This window comes from Falco cherrug, chromosome 2, assembly GCF_023634085.1.
Source record: "Falco cherrug isolate bFalChe1 chromosome 2, bFalChe1.pri, whole genome shotgun sequence".
In the NCBI taxonomy this organism is placed as follows: Eukaryota; Metazoa; Chordata; class Aves; order Falconiformes; family Falconidae; genus Falco; species Falco cherrug.
Genome location: NC_073698.1, coordinates 71,084,280 through 71,104,126, shown reverse-complemented (window position 1 = coordinate 71,104,126; position 19,847 = coordinate 71,084,280). Strand labels below are relative to the sequence as shown.

At 45.6% G+C, this 19,847-nt stretch overlaps 1 protein-coding gene across 3 annotated transcripts in view; it reads right to left on the bottom strand.

The window, feature by feature from the left end:
- Positions 1-14,185, bottom strand: part of CNGA3 (cyclic nucleotide gated channel subunit alpha 3) — a 42,900-nt gene extending 28,715 nt beyond the window's left edge. Inside the window, exon 1 of one of the 3 annotated variants that reach the window (XM_027813422.2) lies at positions 14,083-14,185. The gene's annotated coding sequence lies outside the window, so the exon portion shown is untranslated. Of the gene's footprint in view, positions 1-8,084; positions 8,264-9,350; positions 9,589-14,082 lie in introns of those variants that run through there. The other 2 variants (XM_005444736.4, XM_055701277.1) reach the window with 2 other exon arrangements.
- Between the last annotated feature and the right edge of the window lie 5,662 nt (positions 14,186-19,847).

Here is a 19,847-nt window from a genome sequence, read left to right as displayed (position 1 = left end):
AGCCCTGTACATACTGGTTAACTTGAGTTTTATTGGGAAAAAATGGCTGTTTCTATTACACATTGATGAAAAAAAACCCAGAGATTTTTCAACCAGCTCTCAGATTTGAATGTTCACTCAGAAGAATTAATTCCTTAAGTGCAGATAACCTACGTTAAAAACATAACTACATATAAAAATGTTAACTGAGCAGTCTCACAAAATTAATCAAGTTTGTCTGTTCAAAAAACATCTGTCGAATTATTTATGTATATGTTAATGTATATCCATTATAAATACCAAGGAATATTTCTTTTTAAGTGATTCAGCCTTTGAGAGATAAGCATTGTTACCAATAAATTAACCAGTCAAATGAGCAGGCTCCAAAATAAGTATGATGCCAAAAATATCTCATCTCTAGGAAAATTTTTCATATATCATTTTTTAGTTATAATTAGTGCTTCTACTACATATTTTGTAACACATAATTAGATGACATGCAATAGTGCTTTGGTAATTAGAACATTTATTTTGCTGTAACAGTGAGTATTAAGGTAACTCCCATTTCTCATACATTAATTTGAACATAATTAATTCAGGGTAAGAAGAAAATGTGTTTTTCCTTCCGTTGATAATGATTTCTTCAAAGTTCAGCTTACCAAAATCTGCAAAAGTAGCCTACAATTTACACTCTGTCTCACTGCCCTGGCTCCAAGATCTGAAGTTAGAACAAGAGGCTACAAGGCAGTAGCCAGGTTGTCACAGCCACTTCATTTAAAAAAGGCAGCGTGCTTCCCGCTGGCGGGTTGTTATGCACGCACAGAAGGCAAGGCACAGCAGCAAATTGCTTCTTCCTACTGAGAGTTGCTCTTGCTGCCCATTTCATTTCCACTGCTTTGAGCTATACTAAGCCTCACAAAAAATAACATTTAAGAGTAAAGTGGCATGAGCTGCTCGGATTTTTCTGCTCTGTATAGACCCTGCTCTCCTTTAAAGCCCAGCAAATAATTTTATTGGGTTTATTTTAATTGTTATAAAACTCTCTATCACATTGCAGGAGGGAAGGAGGAGTTGTCACTCTTCCATCGAACAGTGTCATGTATTCCTTGTGTACCCCCATTCAACTTCCACTTTATTCTAGTTCCTGGTTCTAAAAGTTTGATGGTGGGAAAAGAAGAACAATTCATAAGATAAGTGACAGAGCATTAACTTTCTTGTAAGGATGTATTTCCAGCACAAAGTTAGCACTGAGTTAAGAGCTCGACCAGTTATGCCACCTAACACAACGGTAACCCCGTCATTAGTTCTGGTGATTCACAGTCAGATCGATGTCCATCTGCAGCAGTTCTTAAACAAGGGTCACCTGCTTCATAATCTCCAACAAAATAAATAACTCTGTTAAAGCAATAAAAGTATAATATAAGAAAACCCCTCTGAAGTCTAGGGATGATGTAGCTAATTTGCTACCAAACATGCATTATCTCACTGAAAAGACGCATGGCTTCTGAACCTGGGGAGTACTTAGCAGTGCTTTTCTACATTTCAAATCCTGGAGGTGTGACACATGGATTTCCAAACCTGTTATTTCTGCATCAGTTCCTGAAAGTTTTGTTAAAAACCATTAAGTACAATATTACTTTAAATTTCAAACTGAAATGGCTTCTCCAGATGTTACTAATCTCCTGAAATTAGATATTGCTAGTCTGGAATTAGACACTAATAGATACTGGAATTAGATATTCTAAATCTCCTGGAACAGCTTGAGTATGCCAGTGGAGCACTGAATACAGGAAACAGTTGGATACCTTATTTAGAATTCCAAAAGCTGTGCCACTAAAGAAACAAAACAAGTCATAGGATATGAAACCAAACACTATTTTGGATTGAAAACTAACTTCTTTTAAAAGACAGAAAGCAAGAACGGGATTAAACAGTCACCTTTACCACCACAAAAGTTTAAGAACACTATTCCTCGAGGTTCCATAGGAAAACCTCTACTTAATGATGCTGACAAAAAGAAGGAGCGGTGAGACGAGATCTCAGGATGGCAAAAAGCACTATGGGCAGGAGAAACAAGAGGAGTGCAAGGAACTTCAGGGTGACCCACACCATTTAGATCAATTTCCCAATTTGACAGCAAGTGATGTGCAATATAGGCAAGTGGATATCAATGAATACAGGTGAAAAGCACGTAAACTACTGCCTTACAGGCTTCCAAATTAACCATATGATCTCAAGAAGAGAACCTGAACATTAAATATGTACAGGTCAGTGAAACGCCCGTTTCAGTGCACAGCAGGCTTGCTGACACAACAGCTAACGATGTATACATGGAAAGTATTAATGACAGAAAGAATACTAAAACTGCTTCGTAAAACAACAGGGAGGACTTAGCTGAAATACTATTAGCCCTGCTCTTAAACAGAAAGATAATGTAGAATAAAAGCATGGCAAGAATGATTAAGGACATAGAAAAGAGAAAGAGAAATGGGGCTTGCTCACCCTAGAAAGGCAGAGAATAAGAAGCTATAAAATAAAAATATGTAGGCAGAATTGGAGATAATTTGGGAGTCCTTACAAAGATTTCAGCTGTAAAATGCAAATTCAATATACAATGTGGTCTGAGCTCTTATTCTGCACTAGACTGGAGAGAAGGAGGAAGGGAAAATTTCACAGAAATACAACCCTACTATTAAGCAGTAAAATTCATTAATATATTTTTGGAGGGAGGTAGGGAGAGCGGATGAAGGTTCATTATTAAATTGTGCCATGCATGCCCATCTGTGGTAGAGACAAAACACAGGACTAGTAGAAATAAAATTATGCAGTACTTTGGGTACAGCACAGGTGGTGAGACCTCCTGAAGCAACATGGTTTGGCCTTGCACGAAGCACATAACATTCTGACAAATTACTGGCCATCTTGATAAAGGAGAAATATTTCTTTCTGGGCTGCCAAGATTCCTAATGATACATGATTTTAACAGTCTAGGGAGAAGATCAGCATTTCAAAACTAGATCCAAAACCTGGCAAGCGACTGACTAGGGAGCAGCTTAAAATGAGCATGGAGCTACCAGGAGTGAGCCAGCACAAAAATGCTGTAGAGGCGCAAGATTCCACAAACACCTTTTTCAGGACTGCAAAGAGACAGCTCCAGCTAGCTGGGATCTACAGTCCTAAAACTGCCACTAAAAGCTGGTGCTTACAAGATGGTTTTAAGACTGGAGTAGAGCTCAGCTTTGTATTTGAAAACATAGTTGTTACAGTAGTGTGGTGAGTTGGCCTTGGCTGGCTGGCAGACACCCACCCAGCTGCTCTCTCAGCAGTCCTGTCACAAAAAGTAAACCAAGAAAGCTTATGGGTCAAGATAAGGACAGGGACATCACTTACCAATCATCATCAGAGGCAAAACCAACCGAAACTGGGGAAAACTAATTTAATTTATTGCTCATTAAAATAGTGATGGTGTGAAACAAAGACAAAACTCCCTCCCCCCCTCTTTTTTTCCTCAGATGCAACTTCAATCCTACAGTCTCAACTCCCCCACCCTGCTGGGCAGCGCAGGGGGGAGGGAATGGGGGTTGCAATCAGTCCATCGCATCTCCTCTCTGCCACTCCTTCCTCCTCACACCCTTCCCCTGCTCCAGGGTGGGTCCTTCCCATGGGCTGCAGTCCTTCATGAACTGCTCCAATGTGGGTCCGCTCCACAGGCTGCAGTCCTTCAGGACAAACCTACTCCAGCATGGGTCCTGCATGGGCCACAGTTCCTGTCAGGAGAACCTCTTCCTGCATGGGTTCCTCTCCACTGGCTGCTGTTTCCTTCAGGAGATAGCTACATGCTCCGCCACTGGGCCCTCCATAGTGGATATTTGCTCCAGCATGGCTGTCTTCCTGGGCTGCTGGGGAATCTCTGCTCTGCGCCTGGAACACCACCTCCCGTCCTTCTCTGACCTTGGTGGCTGCAGAGCTGCTTCTCACACTCCCTCCCCCCCCCCCCCCCCCCACATGCTGCCTGTGTGGTATTTTACCCTTTCTTAAATGCATTCCCCGTGAGGCACCAGCATGGTGGCTGCGGGGCTCAGCTGTGCCCTGTGCCGCTGTGTCCAGCGCACGCAGCCCCGGCCACCCCTCACAGAGCCCTGCAGCCCCCTGCCAGCCCCTGGGCACCCATGATGCAAGTAGATATCTGCCTTTCATAAAATCTCTGTTATCTTTGAGGTACACTCTCTGCTCTGAATATGTAAAGCTAGTAATGACACCCCAGGGTGAAACCTGATTACCTAAAGGCTGGTGAGTCCGATAAATCCATGTTAGGTACTTAAAACTGGTATTTAGCTCACAAGCGATTTAACAAGAGAGACATGGACAACCACGTAGTCCTCGGAGCCTGAATCTAGTCACCCAGTTTTAGGCAATCAAATTGGAGAACTGAACCCCGAAAGTTTCCTTGTAATTTTTAGTTTTCCAGAATTAAGTGACTTATCTTTAAGCACACCAAGTCAAACTATGGAAAATAAAAACTGCCTCAGGCTGAAGAATTTTCCAGTGTCCACAAAGTAAAACGTAACTGCAACAATCCTAGCTCTTGAAAGGTTGACATCTTTACCAATGACTTAAGCAGAATTTTAACATGCTTTCTCACTTAGTATTTCTTTCCATGCTACCACTTGTACTAACCTGAAGAAGGAATAATAATTCCATACTCAATTATATTGCTTTTCAGTACATAAATCACTGACTGAAATTGGAGCTAAATGAGAAAGACATACTATCCTACCAAAAATATAACAAATTATACATTAGTGATAGCTCTCCCTAGTCCAAACACAAATAGTTCATGTACTCTTTCATCATCTTCCATTTGAATTCAATAGCAACTGATGGTTTGTGTCAAAATATTTTATATGTGTTGTTTGTCTGGTATGAAAGACCTGTGTAATCAAGACAGCCAGTTGTTTGGCAGCAAACACAGGTTCAAGTAACACGAAAACTTCAGATTCACATAAGCATTTGCTAATCTTGAAAGTAGGTTCTACTTATCTCTTTATAACATTAAAGGCTTAGAACTAGAGGTACAAAGGCTGCAGTATCTAAATTTTAGGAGCCGTACTATCCAGTGGATTTCCTACAGGAGGCACACAGAAAATCAGGTACCCAGGAATAAGGCACTGAGAAGGAAGCTACATATGCTAGCCAATACAAAATGACTGAAGCTAAAACGGGAGACTGGAAATAACTGAGCATCTAAGTGCAGGCCAAAAGGACTACAGACAGAAAATATGGCAGAATTAAAAAAAACAGCTGTTCAAGGTGAAATATGTATCACTGTCACAAAGTAAAAGGTGACTTTACATATGATTTTATTATGGATCTTATATATTTGTGTAGTCGGTAAGATACTGTTGCTTTTGAGGCTTTCAACAACAGTTTACTTACTGCTATGGAAGCAGTGATAAGCTGCACAGGATCACTTACATCATTTTAGTTAAGTCACGTTCCAAATCCTCACACAGCCTCTCAGGTTCAACCCTGGTAAGTCTTTGGGATTTACTTTGGGATTTGACCTCCACCTACATGATCCTTGTTACATCACTTGGTAATAGTTGTAGCTCAGCTGTACATTATGTATGTTGTGCATGTCATGTGTGACAGTCTGCAGTTCCAACATATCAACCAGTACAGGCAACAAATGGACTTCAAAGACTGGACACTGGATCTTTAAGCAACTATGTGATTTGAAGACAAGGTGCAACTTTTTTCTTCAATGATCTGGAGGTTTGTAAATAAACCTGCAGATTTAACTCTGGCACACTCTCGTGGAAAGCTTTGTATGAAGGCTACTGGACCAAACCCAAGGGGCTGCAAAAATAATGAGCAGGCTGCATCACTTTACCCTCATGAATCATTACGCGTAACAGTTTGTATCAACAATTCTTAAATCCTATTACCTCTTTTTGAAGTACACTTTTCAAATTTTATTACCCTCTACTACATCATATTGCATTTTCCATAGTCTGTGGGCACTGGTATCTCCTGAAAATACGCATAATTTATACGCATAGCCTAGTAACCTCAGTACGAAAGATCTGTCAAACAAATATGCCACCTCTCACAAGTACCCCAGGATGTGCATATACTACACATAACACTGCATATTCATATACGTATAATTTATAGGTTTAGAATTAGATGCGTATGTTATCCTTAATCCATTTGATGGTTGAGTCCCTGGCACCTTGTAGTAGCAAAATAATCTTTTAAATAAATGGAATTATTTGGACTGAATTTCCCTTCTGTATGTATGAATTATTAGTAATACAGTTCAATTTTCTAAGATTTACTGAATTTTTCTGTGGGCCATTTTCTACGGATGTATTGTTTTTCAGACTGGAAACTATTCAGGAGAAACTAGCTGTGTATATTGAACATAACATTGTAAATATAACAGAGTAAATTACAAATTACAGCTGACTGGACAACCAAGCCACATCGTGCTGTTTCTGTTGCTAGTATAGGTTAACGTGAATGCATATCCATGGTTCTATGCAGCAAATTGGCTCTGTGCAAGGCTTCTGTAATCACTGCCTAAAATTTATCAGTTCTGCCAACATCTCTGTCAGTGTATTCATATGCCACGGTAACTCTTAAAAGTGAACGTAACAAGGGCATGAATACAGCTACAGCACAGCAGGTTCACATTTCTGAACGAGTATTCTGTAAAATATATGTTTACATGTGTGCATGTGCATACATGTGAGGGTTACCCATTGAAATTCCCTCCCTGCTCACTTTATGCAAACTATCAGAGCCATCCCGTTTAAATGGCTAGGGAAGGAAAACACGAGAGGTAATTTGTGTCACGTTTCACATGCAGTAGCAAGGCATTCGACCGAAGAGGATTTAAGAGATGCTAATGAAAAGAGATGGCAACATCGGAGAAGGCTGCAGGATAACGTGCTGAACTGAAATGACAGTTGGGTGCAAATTGGATGACAAAGGCTGGGAAGCGCAGAGGTATACAGAAGGCAAAGCTGAGAGATGCTGACATGAAAGGATGGTGTATAATTTTTTCAAGCTGATGTGTTCTTCCCTCAAGTCATTCATTGCTTGTTTACCATGACTACCCTCACTGATCAGACATCCTGACAGTCCCATTATCATCTGCACCGTGTATTTTTCTAATCAGATGGTTTTAGCATGCGTACTTGAAGAAAACAAGATAGAAAACATCAGAGAAAAAAAAAAAAAAACACCCAGTGCTGACTGAAGGCGAAGTTATGCCATTTCAAAGACTGTAACACCTGAAACTACAATTTACTCAGTTGTAGCAATGCAATTACAGATTTTAAATACAAGAGTCCTAGTACTATTGGCTTTAAAAGTAACAACTCTGAATTTGGAAAACAAAATATAGCAAAAAGCGTCCACTACTAACCAGTAGCAATATTCACATTTAAACATCCTTTCACCAGAGATTTAAAGTTAACATTCATGTCATTTTTCCTGGTCTTCTTTTGGCTATTTCCTCTTAGCAAGTGGACCGTGCATTAGAGAAAGACACCGGTTATAGTCATTGTATCTTGTGCATTCTTACACACACTATGGCCAGATTTATGCTATACAAGTTTTGGAAAAGATGTCATATCGCTCAAAATAAGGTCAATTTAGTGGGAGCACCAGGAATCCCAGGAAAATTATTTCCTTGCACTGAGCTTGTAGCATTTACTAGCATTTTCTTTACATAGTTTTTGACAACCTCACGCTTACACCACAGGCATCGGACAGCAGAGAAGTCAGAGACACATGGACCAAACTAGTGACACTGAGCCTCTGCCAGCAGGAGTGTAGGAATTCCCCCCAGCCCCAACTCCATACGGATTTGTGTCCTGAATCCAATTTAGTTGCGGATACGCGGATCTCTGTGTCAATTAACAAAATTAACACTTTTTAAAACGGGAGAGAGAGAGCGCTTCTAAGTTGCGTTTCCATTTCAAGGTTTTGAGTTAAGGTTTACATTGCAGTCAGATGCAGGACATGATCCATCCCACCACCCCCAGGGGATAACAGGAGCGGGGGCTTGCTGCCGCCGCCGCTTTCAGACTCACCTTCCCACGCTCTCCCCCGCAGCATCCGAACACAGAAGCCCTGCCCGCCGCCGCCGGCGCTTCGGGGCCGGTATCCCGCAGCACGGCGGGCAGCGCCGCCCTGCCCCGGCGCGGTGTCGGCCCGGACCCCGCTGCCGGCCCGCGGCGCCGGCCAGCCCCGGCAGCGCAGCCCTCCCCGGCGGGGCGGCCCGGCCCGGCCCGGCGGGGGCGGCGGGGCAGGGCCCGCCGCGGCCGCCCCTCGGCGAGGCGCGGGCGGATTAGCGCCGAAGCCCGCACGCCTAAGCCCGGCTCACCGGGAAAAGCCGCTCGAAGGGCTTTGCGATCCTGTTAAGTGCTCGGAGCGGATCAAGACGTCAAAGCAGCCCGGCGGCGCCCCGGCACGTTTCTTGCCACGCCGAGGAAAGTTGGGAGCCCGCCGCGGGCGGGGCGGGCCGGGCCGCTGGCGGAGCGGGGACCCGCGGCCCCGGGCGGCGACGCGGTCGCTCCCACGGAAAGCGACGTGACCCTGCGAGGCGGCTCCCCTCGACTCCGCGGCGCCCCCCGGCAGCGACACCGCCCCGGCCCCCCGAGGCGCTCACCACCGGCGGGGCGGAGCCGGGGCCGGGGCGCAGCCCGCCTCAGCTGCGGTCCCCCTCGGCCGGGCAGGGTCCTGTCGCCGACGCCATCCTGCTCCCGGCCGCGCTCCCCGCTCCCGCCGGTGCCTCCCGCCGCTCCGCGGTCCGTGCCGCGGGGAGAGGCCAGGAGGCTCGGGGAGGCTCCGCGGCCCCCCCGGACAGCCGGCCGCCGCTCCAGCGGAGCGCTGTGGGCCGGCAGAGCGAGCCGGCTCCCCGCCGCCCGCCCCTGCCTCCGCGGCCCCGCACACGCCGCCGCCTGCGCCTCCATCTGCCGCCAGCGGCGGACGCCGAGGGGCCGGGCCCGGTGGGCTGCCCGCCGCGCCAGCCCCCGCAGCCCCCGCCTGCCGCGCAAGGCCGAGCCGGCGGAGCGGGGCTGGCCGGGCGCGGAGCGGGGCCTCGTCGGGAAGGCGTGCGGGGACCTGCCGCTGCCCGCGGGAAGCGTCCCCCGGGCAGCCGCCCGGCAGCGGGGCTGGTCTCTGCCCGCCGCCCCTGCGCGGTCCGCCCGCCGGAGGGGTTCGCTGAGCCGGTGCCGGCCCACAGCCGGGCACCCCAACTGCTGCGGGCACCCACCCCTGCTCCTCGGTGTTCCGCTGAGGAGGTTTCTTCTTCAACACTTCGGCCCTCTCTCCCTGGCCTGCCGGAGGGAGCTTACCTTCCCGGGACTCAGACCGCTTCCCGCAGCCTGCTGTGCTGAAGCTCCCCGAAGGCTTCCGCGCCCTCCCGAACTTCCCCAGTTGAGTTCTGCTTTTCGCAGTGATGGGAAAAGCTGGAAACAAAGACCGCTCCATAAAATGATTCTTCAGGTGGAAAAAGAGTCAGCACAAGCCATGTCATTCCCAACTGAGAGGCTGTTGCACTTTGCTGCACAGCGTCGATTCAGCCAGGGTGAACACATGACGCTGGAAACTCGCATGTAAGCCCTGGGTTTACCGAGAGGCAGAGTTACTCACCGTTTTCCCCTCCCTAAGAATTATTTTACATAAGAAAGATGAACACATCACACAGCAAGCACCAAAGAGAAGGAAAGGCCATGTTTAAAAACTCTTAAAACCCCATCAAAAACTTGAGGTCTCTTTCTCATGTAGCTATCACATCAGTCTTCAGAGTAACAGGCTTTTTTGGGGGATTGGGACAGAAAAGCCTGGAAAGATGGGAAGCATTTGAAAGGCATGTGTTTGCTCTTCAGTTCCACCAAGCACCAGGTTGCTATGGTCCCTCAAAAAGCTCAAGCAGCAGTTAAACTTTCCAGGTGCTATACATAGATACACACACTTTGCAGGTCATGGCTTCCTACTCCTACAAGGTCTGGTCATACACCTAGCCCCCGTGTTCAGGTTGCCACGTCAGGGAAGAAACCTGGGAAGGAAATCCAGGAAAAAGCTGTGGAGATTTCCAGAAGGTTCCATATCTCGACAATATGGAGATCAGGCGGAATCAACAAAAATGGATGTCCACATCTAGAACGCATCACTTTGTAAAGTCTGTCATTGTATTCAGTGGTACTGGGGTAAGAAAATTTAGAGAAAATACTATGTTAAAGTTATAATACATCTTCACAGTACTTCAATTTACTTCCCTTAATCAAAGGATTCTCTTCAAATCATTACATCACGGAGGTAACTCTCTGAGAGAAAAAATGTTTAATGAAGGAAAGCAACGTTAACTAAATTTATCTAAGCATTTATCATAACATGCATGTTTGTTTAAATACTATTTTTTTGTTCAAGGAAATAATGCATTGTCAATATAACTATCTTTCTTTTAAATACAGGATTATTAGAATGTACCCTCAGAATTGATGATGATCTGATGATACAGAACTGGGAGGAGCAGCTGACACACCAGAAGGCTGTGCTGCCATTCAGCGAGACCTGGACAGGCTGGAGAGTTGGGCACAGAGGAACCCGATGAAGTTCAACAAAGGCAAGTGTGAGGTCCTGCCCCTGGGGAGGGACAGCCCCATGCACCCAGCACAGGCTGGGGCTGACCTGCTGGAAGGCAGCTCTGCAGAGAAGAACCTGGGAATCCTGGAGGACACCAAGATGCCCATGAGCCAGCAGTGTGCCCTGGTGGCCAAGATGGCCAGTGGGATCCTGGGGGGCATTAGGAGGACCATGGCCAGCAGGTTGAGGGAGGTGATCCTCCCCCTCTGCTCTGCCCTGGTGGGGCTGCACCTGGAGTGCTGTGTCTGGTGCTGGGCTCCCCAGTGCAAGAGGGACAGGGAACTACTGGAGATTTTCCAGCAGAGAGCTACAAAGGTGATGAGGGGACTGGAGCATCTCCCTTATGAGGGAAGGCTGAGAGCGCTGGGCCTCTTTAGCCTGGGGAAGAGAAGACTGAGAGGGGATCTTATCAGTGTCTACAAGTATCTTAAGGGCGAGTGTCAAGATGGGGCCAGGCTCTTTTCAGTGGTGCCCAGCGACAGGACAAGGGACAACAGGCACAAACTGCAACACAGGAAGTTCCTTCCAAATGTGAGGAAAAGCATCTTTTCCTTGAGGGTGCCAGGGCACTGGAGCAGGCTGCTCAGAGATGTTGCAGAGTCTCCTTCTCTGGAGACATTCAAAACCCACCTGGATGCAATTCTGTGCAATCTGCTCCAGGTGACCCTGCTTTAGCAGGAGATTGGACTAGATGATCTTCAGAGGTCCTTTCCAACTCTGACCTTTCTGTGATTTCTCAATTTTTAGATTAATCTGACTTGCATACGTTTTAGAACAGGTAGTTGATTTCTCAGTGTATAAATGTACAGCCTGCGCTGGTTGTTTTCCTTTCTCTCTCCTGGGCTCTTCCTAGAACCATCATTCTCTGTAGAAATACTAAACCTACATTTACAGTTCTGTAAAGGGGTAGAAGCCTTAATTAAAAACTAAAATTCCAACACCAATATTCTTTTGTACTTTATTTTATGTCAAAATAGACATAAAAAAGACATAAGCAACATTAAATTTTCCTGTTGCATTAGAACAAACAGCCCTTTCTATGCTAAAAGCTTTTGTATAGCAAATACATTAAAAAAATTCTGGGAAAATATAATTTCTAGTAGTACCAGGAAAAACAGTATCCACTCATCAAATTCATGTGAAGCCCTTTGGGCCTCTTGAAAAAGTTGTATTCCCTGAGAAATACTGCATGTTTCTCCCTTCAGAAAAAGCACTACCTGGAACAACAGAGCTATTAGTGGTACCAAATCACAACTGCTGGTTCCCCAAGCAAGTAACCGTGCTTTAACCAGCTCCTGCTTCCAGCTACATGTTCCTCTTTGTAAAAATAACCGGAGGTCCTCCAGTCACAGATTCCATGTCAACTGTTCCCATTGACTGTAAGCACAGAAGAGAGACTTAGTTAAGCTGCCAACAGCTCACTGAATTTTTATCAGCAAGTGACCATCTGCTACCACATGCACCTGATTGACTGGGGAGTAGGGTACAACTTCACAGAGCAGTAAATAGAGCTGAGAGAGTCCGGCTACTCTCCCACTGAAGTGACAGTTTGGGAGGAGAAGCTCCTCAGAGCAATTATGGATGCTAGCGCAGGATAGCTGGGACAGGGGTCTCCTTACCACCTCCCAGCAAAATATGCTATAAAACCATTTGATGTCCATATAGCAAGGCATGCCTCACTAAAGCAGAACAAAAACAACAGAGGAGAACATGGAGCAAAGCAGGGGTGCTGGAGAAAGTAGGGAATGGTGAGGAAGACAAGGGGAAGAAAATCCCCTCGAGGAGGAAGGTAGGGTTAATTGGGAGTTCATGAAGAGAAGGACAAAGTGGTAGGATGCAAGCATCATTCAGGCATTGAAAAATGCCCTAAAAGGGCAACAGAAGGTTTAAACTTGCTGCAATTTTAAGAAGGCTTATTACACATGTTCCCATTACATGTCAAGTCAAACAAAAGAGCCCCTCTCCACCATACATACAAAGTGTGTGCTGCAGGCATACACAAGGTGAGAGGGGACCAGAATGGCTCCAGCACTCTCTATGCTCTGGCATGGTGTGGCCATCATATAGTAGGGAGCTGCTGAACCAATCACCCCTCCTTCTGGTCCTCTTGCATTGTTTGCTTTCTGAGGCACAGGTGCTGCTGAGGGCTTTGTACAACTCCTAAGCACCACAGTATTTAGCTAACCCACTAAAGATGCTGGAACAGGCATTTAGTTGGTGAAAATTTACCCAAATGAAAACTTGGTTTGCTAATATAGTGCTTTTATAAATATCAGTGTTCCAAACATTGGTATCGGGGCTATACCTCTTCAAAGGCAGCCTTAGTGATGTGGCTAGTAATTATATTTGAAATTATGTCCAAAATGAAATGTAACTAGTTGCAAAGCTCACAGATTTAATTCTGCTAAATAATCCCCAAAAGAGATTGAACAAACCCATTTAAAATGTAGAGCTACACAGACAAAACAGAGAAATGTTGACACAGAACCACTAACGCTCTAAACACATTTGGCTAATAGCATGAAGTACACACAGCAAACTGACAAAAAGGTTTAATTGCTGTTTACTGTCATCAGTCATTGTCATAGCAGTAAGCATTAAGAGACGGAAAACCATCCTGAGTCCTGTAGTTAAATTGGCAACATTTTCCAGTTCTCATATTTACTCCTATGTGTTAATTATGTTCTTATTTGAACCTATTTACTAGTAGGTTTCAACTGGCAGAGTTTGGCCAGTTGCCTAGGTATTGAAGATGACAGGAAAAAAGAAATACCTTTTCACTTTCCCATTTTCTGAATTGTTAGATATAAGTGAAAACATACTTATTCAGGGAAAAAATATTCCTTCTTTCCGATATTTTCCTAATTTTCATGAAATTTTCTTTCCAAGTTTAGCTCTTGCTTCAATTGCACAATCATTAAACCAGTCCTCTGAGAGCCATCAACAAGTAGGTCCAACATGTTGACAGCTGCAGGGTATCATCCATCAAAACAGTTATGTTCAGCAAAGCACTACTGATGATTTAGCTCAGTGACTTACAATTATTGATCTCTGATAGACACCTCTTGAAAACACAATCATGAATTACCATGTCTTATTTGAACAAAGTATTTTGCAGTTTTATATGCAAATTAATATCAATTTTGTTCCACTCTGTCCATAATTAAGCAAAGCATCAGTGATAGTTTGCAGCTGGAGATTATAATCAATAAGAAAGGGAAAATCTGGAGCTCCAGCACCTGGGGGGGGGGGGGCGCAGAGCGGGGCGGGGAGGAGAAAGAAAGAAAGAAAAAGCAACCCTTTATGTTACGGTCTTTCATACTTTGGTCCTCAGCTACCTGGTTATTAAACGTAATCTTCTCTCTCAGCTTCCTTTCGCATTTTATTTTCATTTTTATTCTTTTCTAGCAAGTAAAACTTCTCAGCTGTCAGTTCACTCACCAAATTCTTCCTCGGGCTCAGCTCCGCTCCCGATTTCTCTGCCTCTCCCTCCCCCCGCGGGCCGGCGGACGGGGCTGGGGCTGGGGGGTCCCTCCGGCGGTCCCTGCCGCTCCTGCCCCCCGGGGGAGGCTCCCCACACTCTGCCCTGCTCCAGCCCGGGGTCCCTCCCCCGGGAGCGGCTCCTCCGCGACCTTCCCCCGCGGGGGCCCTTCCCCCGGGCTGCAGCTCTTCACGCACCGCCCCGGCCGGGCCCCCCCGCGGTGCCGCCCTTCAGGCCCAGCCGGCTCCAGCCCGGGCCCCCCGCGGGGTCACAGGCCCCGAACCCGCCCCGGCCCGGGCTCCCCCCCGCGGGGCCACAGGCCCTGCCAGGAGCCGCTCCGGCCGGGCTGCCCGCGGGTCGCAGCCTCCCTCGGGCACCCCCTGCCCCGGCCTGGGGTCCCCCGCGGGCTGCGGGGGGGGATCTGCTCCCCCGTTCGCCGCCATGGGCCGGGGGCACGGCCTGCCCCAGCGGGGGCTTCGCCAGGGGCTGCCGGGGCATCTCTGCTGGGCGCCTGGAGCCCCCCCTGCCCCTCCTGCCCGGCCGGGGGGCTGCAGGGTGCTGCGCTCACACCTCCTCGCCCCTCTCTCCTGGCTGCACTTGCTAGGTTTTGGGGATTTTCCCCCCCTTCTTAAATATGTTATCCTAGAGGTGCTACCACCGTCAATGATGGGCTCAGCCTTGGCCAGAGGCAGGTCTGTCTTGCGGCCAGCTGGCATCAGCTCTGTCTGACAAAGGGGAAGCTTCCAGCACCTTCTCACCAAAGCACCTCTGTAGCCCCCCCACTACCAGAACTGTGCCTCGCAAAACCCAATATATTCTATCCCTCGCCTCAGTGAATCATATATTTAAGAATATTCACTAAAGTACATATTCATCACGCAATTTACAATCTTCACAAACTTCACTTATATCAACAAAAAGAATTCCCCACACCAAAATAACATCACCACAACACCAGCAAAAGTGGACGATTTACAAACAATCCACCCCTCGCCCCTTCACTACAATTACAACCATCAAAATTCCCCACAACGATTATACTCTTTGCTCTCTAGCTCTATTCAGTCCATGTTTTGTCTGTTTCATCTCCCAGTTACTGTCCTTACCTTGAATTCCTGAGGAGCCATGGTGGGCACCAAAAAGGACCGTAGTGGGTCGGGTTGACCCTGGCTGGCCACCACATGCCCACCAAGCTGCTCTATCAATTCCCTCCTCAACCAGCTAGGAGGGGAGGAAATAAGATGGAAAGAACTCATGGGTCAAGATAAAGAGCATTTAATAAAGCAAAGGCCACGTGCAGAAGTAAAGGGGTAAAAAAAAAAAAAAAAGAAAAAAAGATTTATTCTCTGCTTCCCATCAGCAGGCAATGTCCAGCCATTTCCTGGGAAGCAGGGCTTCAGTACGCATAGTGGTGGCTCCAGAAGACAAACATCCTAATAGCCAATGTCCCCCTTCTCCTTCTTTCTCTGAGCTTTTATATCTGAGCAGACCTCATGTGGTATGGACTATCCCTTTGGTCGGTTTGGGCCAGCTGTCCTGGCTATGACACCCCAAGCTCTTGCCCACCCCAGCCTGCTGTGAGGGGGGAATGCTGGAGAGACAGCCTGGGTGCTGTGCCAGCGCTGGTGTGTTATCAACGCCTTTCTAGCTACAAATACAAAGCACAGCACTGGGAGGGCTGCTGTGGGGAAAATTAACTCCGTATCAGCCAGACCCAGTACACAACCTCTGGTCAAAAGACCTTGCCAAGATGAAATGCTTTTATCCTCTCACCAATCAGCAAAGCAGATGATGCAGGAATATTATGTACCAACCCGAGGGATATGGCAAAGAGTCCGCATTCCTTTCGCTTCCCCTGAAAACTTTTGCTTCTTAGAGCTCTCCCATTCTAGTTTTGCGGTATCCCTTTCTTGCTTCAGAGTATAACACTAAGTGCGATCTCTCCAACATCAATTCAGAGTGAATATCTGTGCTTAAAAATATCCTATAGCTGCTAGAAAATGGCTAGCGAGCTGGGGTGATGCGTCACAAAATATTTTCTATTAATCCTTTTTTTCCACTCAATACATTTTAGGAAATCTTTGTCTTCAGTTAGTTGGTTGTAGTGCATGGCTTAGAGTATTTTCAGGAGGGAAAATGGGGAAACAGCCTTCCTTTTTTTCTGTATTTTGTGACACTGCCTGTCTTGTTATTTGCCTTTAGTTACATATCATGAAATTGCCTCTTGTATCATGCTGTGGTCTTTAAATAGTTCCATTTTGTTGTGTTAACTAGATGCCTGTGAGTTAGAGAAATACTGCCAATAACACAATTGCTAAATGACCATAAGAATTATACATAATCTTAAGCTAGTTTCTTTAAAATCAAAAGAAGAAGCAAAACTGGGGGGAAAAATTCACAACTATTGAGTCCATAAACTGCACTTCTTTATAATGTGTACTTTCACAATCTTCTGAGAAAGAAATAATTTCACACAGATATTCTCCAGCTGCTTTCGATGTCTCCAGTTAGTCTGTCTTGAAGCTCCCTTTAACTCTGGGACTAGCTGGCTTGTGAGTTTTCAGGCTAATCAAGAGTCACCTCTGAGAAACAAAGAAAAAAAAAAAAAAAAGACAGATGATGCAGCAGTAACTTCTCCCAAATGCACCAGAAAACCCGGAGGTAATTGCAACAGGAGCTTTTCAGAGCTTTGACTTAGTCCATTGTAGGATGAAATCCTGAGCCCATGATAGACTGGAAGCGTTCAAAACTCATCACTGGCTGGAAGATTCACTGCAGCGTCCTTCTGTGTTCAGCAGGACAGCATTTTGAAGAATGCTTAATCTGTGAGGCAAAAAGTACATCTAAGAAGAGGATCAGGCCAGCTGAGATTGTGACCTTAGTTCTGTAAATCTGCCCTGCACTCTGCTAGCTTGGACTCAGAGTACTGATGCAGAGTTCGGCTTCACTGATTTCACTGAGTTGAATCAGGCCCCAAGCGAGAAGCAGACGTTATGTCAGAGCTGTCCTTCCACACCTTGAGGCCAATTCCTGGCACTAGTTATCAGAGCTGATACAACCTGAGATAAAAACAACCACCATTTTTCAGTCAGCTGAGGCAGTACACCTCACAGACCATGTTGCTGTAATAAATAGCCAAGACACAGAGAGAGTCAGGTCCTATGGGGAAGATGGTGGAAATTCTGGTACATAATAAATCGTCCTTTGTTGCCAAAAAGGAGTGTTTAGCGGCACTGCTAGAAGTCTTCCTGAATCCGTTAGGTGATTAACAATAACGTAAGTCATCGTATTACCCAAGAAGCGATACCTCACTCATCCTTTCATTCCAGTGAACTTCAAGTTCTTTGCTGCTCTAAACCAGTGTAGGTGCAGGGTAATCAACAGAGCTGAGCTTATTTACAGTATCTGAGGCTTTGCCTGCGTGGTTCTGCTGTGAGAGGCATTGACATTGTTCTACTGGTTCTCTCAAGACTGCTATGCTCTGCCATATAGCACCACCAGGATGCATCACAGAAGAATAAGGTTTAAAAATAAGTAAGTAAATAAGTAAATAAATAAATAAATGTGTCTGAAAATCTCATTTTCTTTAGGTTAAGAAACTGTAATTTCCTGTTTGCACTGTAGTTCCGACCCATTTCTTCTGATTGTTCCACTTCAGAGGAATTAAATGAACAAAGATTTGTAAAATAATTGCACTGAATTGAAAGCTCATTTGGTTTCACTCCCAAGAGAAACACTGATTAGATTTGTCTTAAAAAGCCACTTACATTTAAACAGCTTGAGTTACGATTTGGAGATAATCTGCAGAACAGGAGTTCAGTTGAACAAAACTATGCTGTTCACATATCCAAATGCAAGACAAAAATATTCAAAAGGCATAAAAAACAGAAATAAAGAATAGAAACATTCAAATGGGGCATATGATGAAATCCACATCACAGGCATTTTCACAGTTCTGAACCAACCTAGTCCTGCAGGGAAATGACTACTGTAGAAAAGTGAACATGGCCAAGCCATTTTCAGAAACTAGCCCTACTAGAGCAAGAGATATTCTGATAAATAAAAGCAAAAGGGCACACATACCTGTTTAGTGTTCCACCCTGTAACCTCCATGTTATGTACCTCCTGGGGGGGAGGTGCGGTATGGGGGAAGGATAAGGCTGCGTGCAATTCTTTTTCTAACCAAAATGAACGAGCTTTTCCTTGGTTCGCATAGAAATAAATGCTAAATACACAGCAGCCGCTGTGTCCTATTGAAATCAATGGAAAGAATCCCACACATTTTGTTGTGACAGGTTTGGATCCTTGATATAGAAATGAAAGCTTTAGCATCCACCTAAGCCAGCCGCTTTTACAAGCAAAATCACAATACAAGCCATTACAGGCTAAACTTTCCAAAGAATGAAAGGTAAGTCTCTAATATTGTTTGGTGTTCCTGACACGGCAAATACAGGTATTTGCATAAGAGCAGACCAACAGAGATAGATAAGGAACCTTCCTGCTTGTTGCCTGAGCGAGCACTTGGCTGTCTCATTTCCGTAGCACAGCCAGTTTACAGAACATTTCACAGAAAAGCGCTGTGCGTGCCTGTACCTGGTTCTCGGTCAGGAGAGAGCCCTGAGAGACAGGGAGCACATGGTCACTGACTTCAGGTCACAGCAGGGACACGGCTTCTGGCCTAAGAGAGGTGTGGAAATTCCTGCTGACTGCTAGCCTACCTGTGAATTCACTTGCCATCTTGTGTGAGCCAAACAGTCTGGAGAAACAGGCTGGGTGAGCTGTGCAGAAGCGCCACAGATGCTCAGGAAGCTGTGGAGATATTTCTGTGAATTTTTGTGCTGCTCTTTAAACAAACGTCACTGCAAATGCAGCCTCATTGACTAGGTTTCCCAGCTGACTAGCTTGGGATAATAAGCATACACAAGAACACTTAATTTTTTATATTGCTTCCCAGGACAATCCTATTGCTTAGTGAAAATAAAACTATCCCGCTGCCCCTAGGAGAATTTCAGCAAAATGCTATTCAGGCCTGAAGCACTGGTAGGGATACAGCCCAGCTCCTCCAAACAGAACAAACTGGCATTTTCAGTCACATAATGGTGGTCCATTAGCAAGCACAAGGAAAGACATTTGTGTGAAATATAAAGTAAGGCTTAGAAGCTTTTCTCATTGTGCTTCATGAAGGCAGTTGCCGTCATTGCTGGGCCTCACTGATGACTCTGAGGAAACTCAGCTGACAGTCTGCAGCCCACCGTTGGTAATCACATATTAAAGACGTCTCTTTCATGAACTCATAAACATCTTTACTTGGATCTAACAACAGCCTGCCCAGACTCCGAGGTGCACTGTGTCCTGACATACATGAGACAAATGATGAGCGGTAAGTCTCTAACTGCTTTCTGGAAGCTGTGTGCCTCCTTGTAAACTTGGAACTAAAGAAACTGAAGAACTAAAGAAAGTGTATGGGAAAGCTACCAGGGGCTAACAGCTCCACGCGTCCCTGTGCTCACCCTCATTTCAACTGCACTTTGAGCATTCTGATGCCTCCTATCAGAAAGCAGTGACTTAGCTCAACCACTGACCAAAGAGAAGAAAAAAAACCCTATCCTTTTATTCTGATTTGGAATTGTTTTAGCCAACACCATTTATTTCTGTTTACTGTATACAAGGCTCAAGGTGTAAAGTGTGCCTTGCTAATAATAATAATAATAGCTATTACTAACTT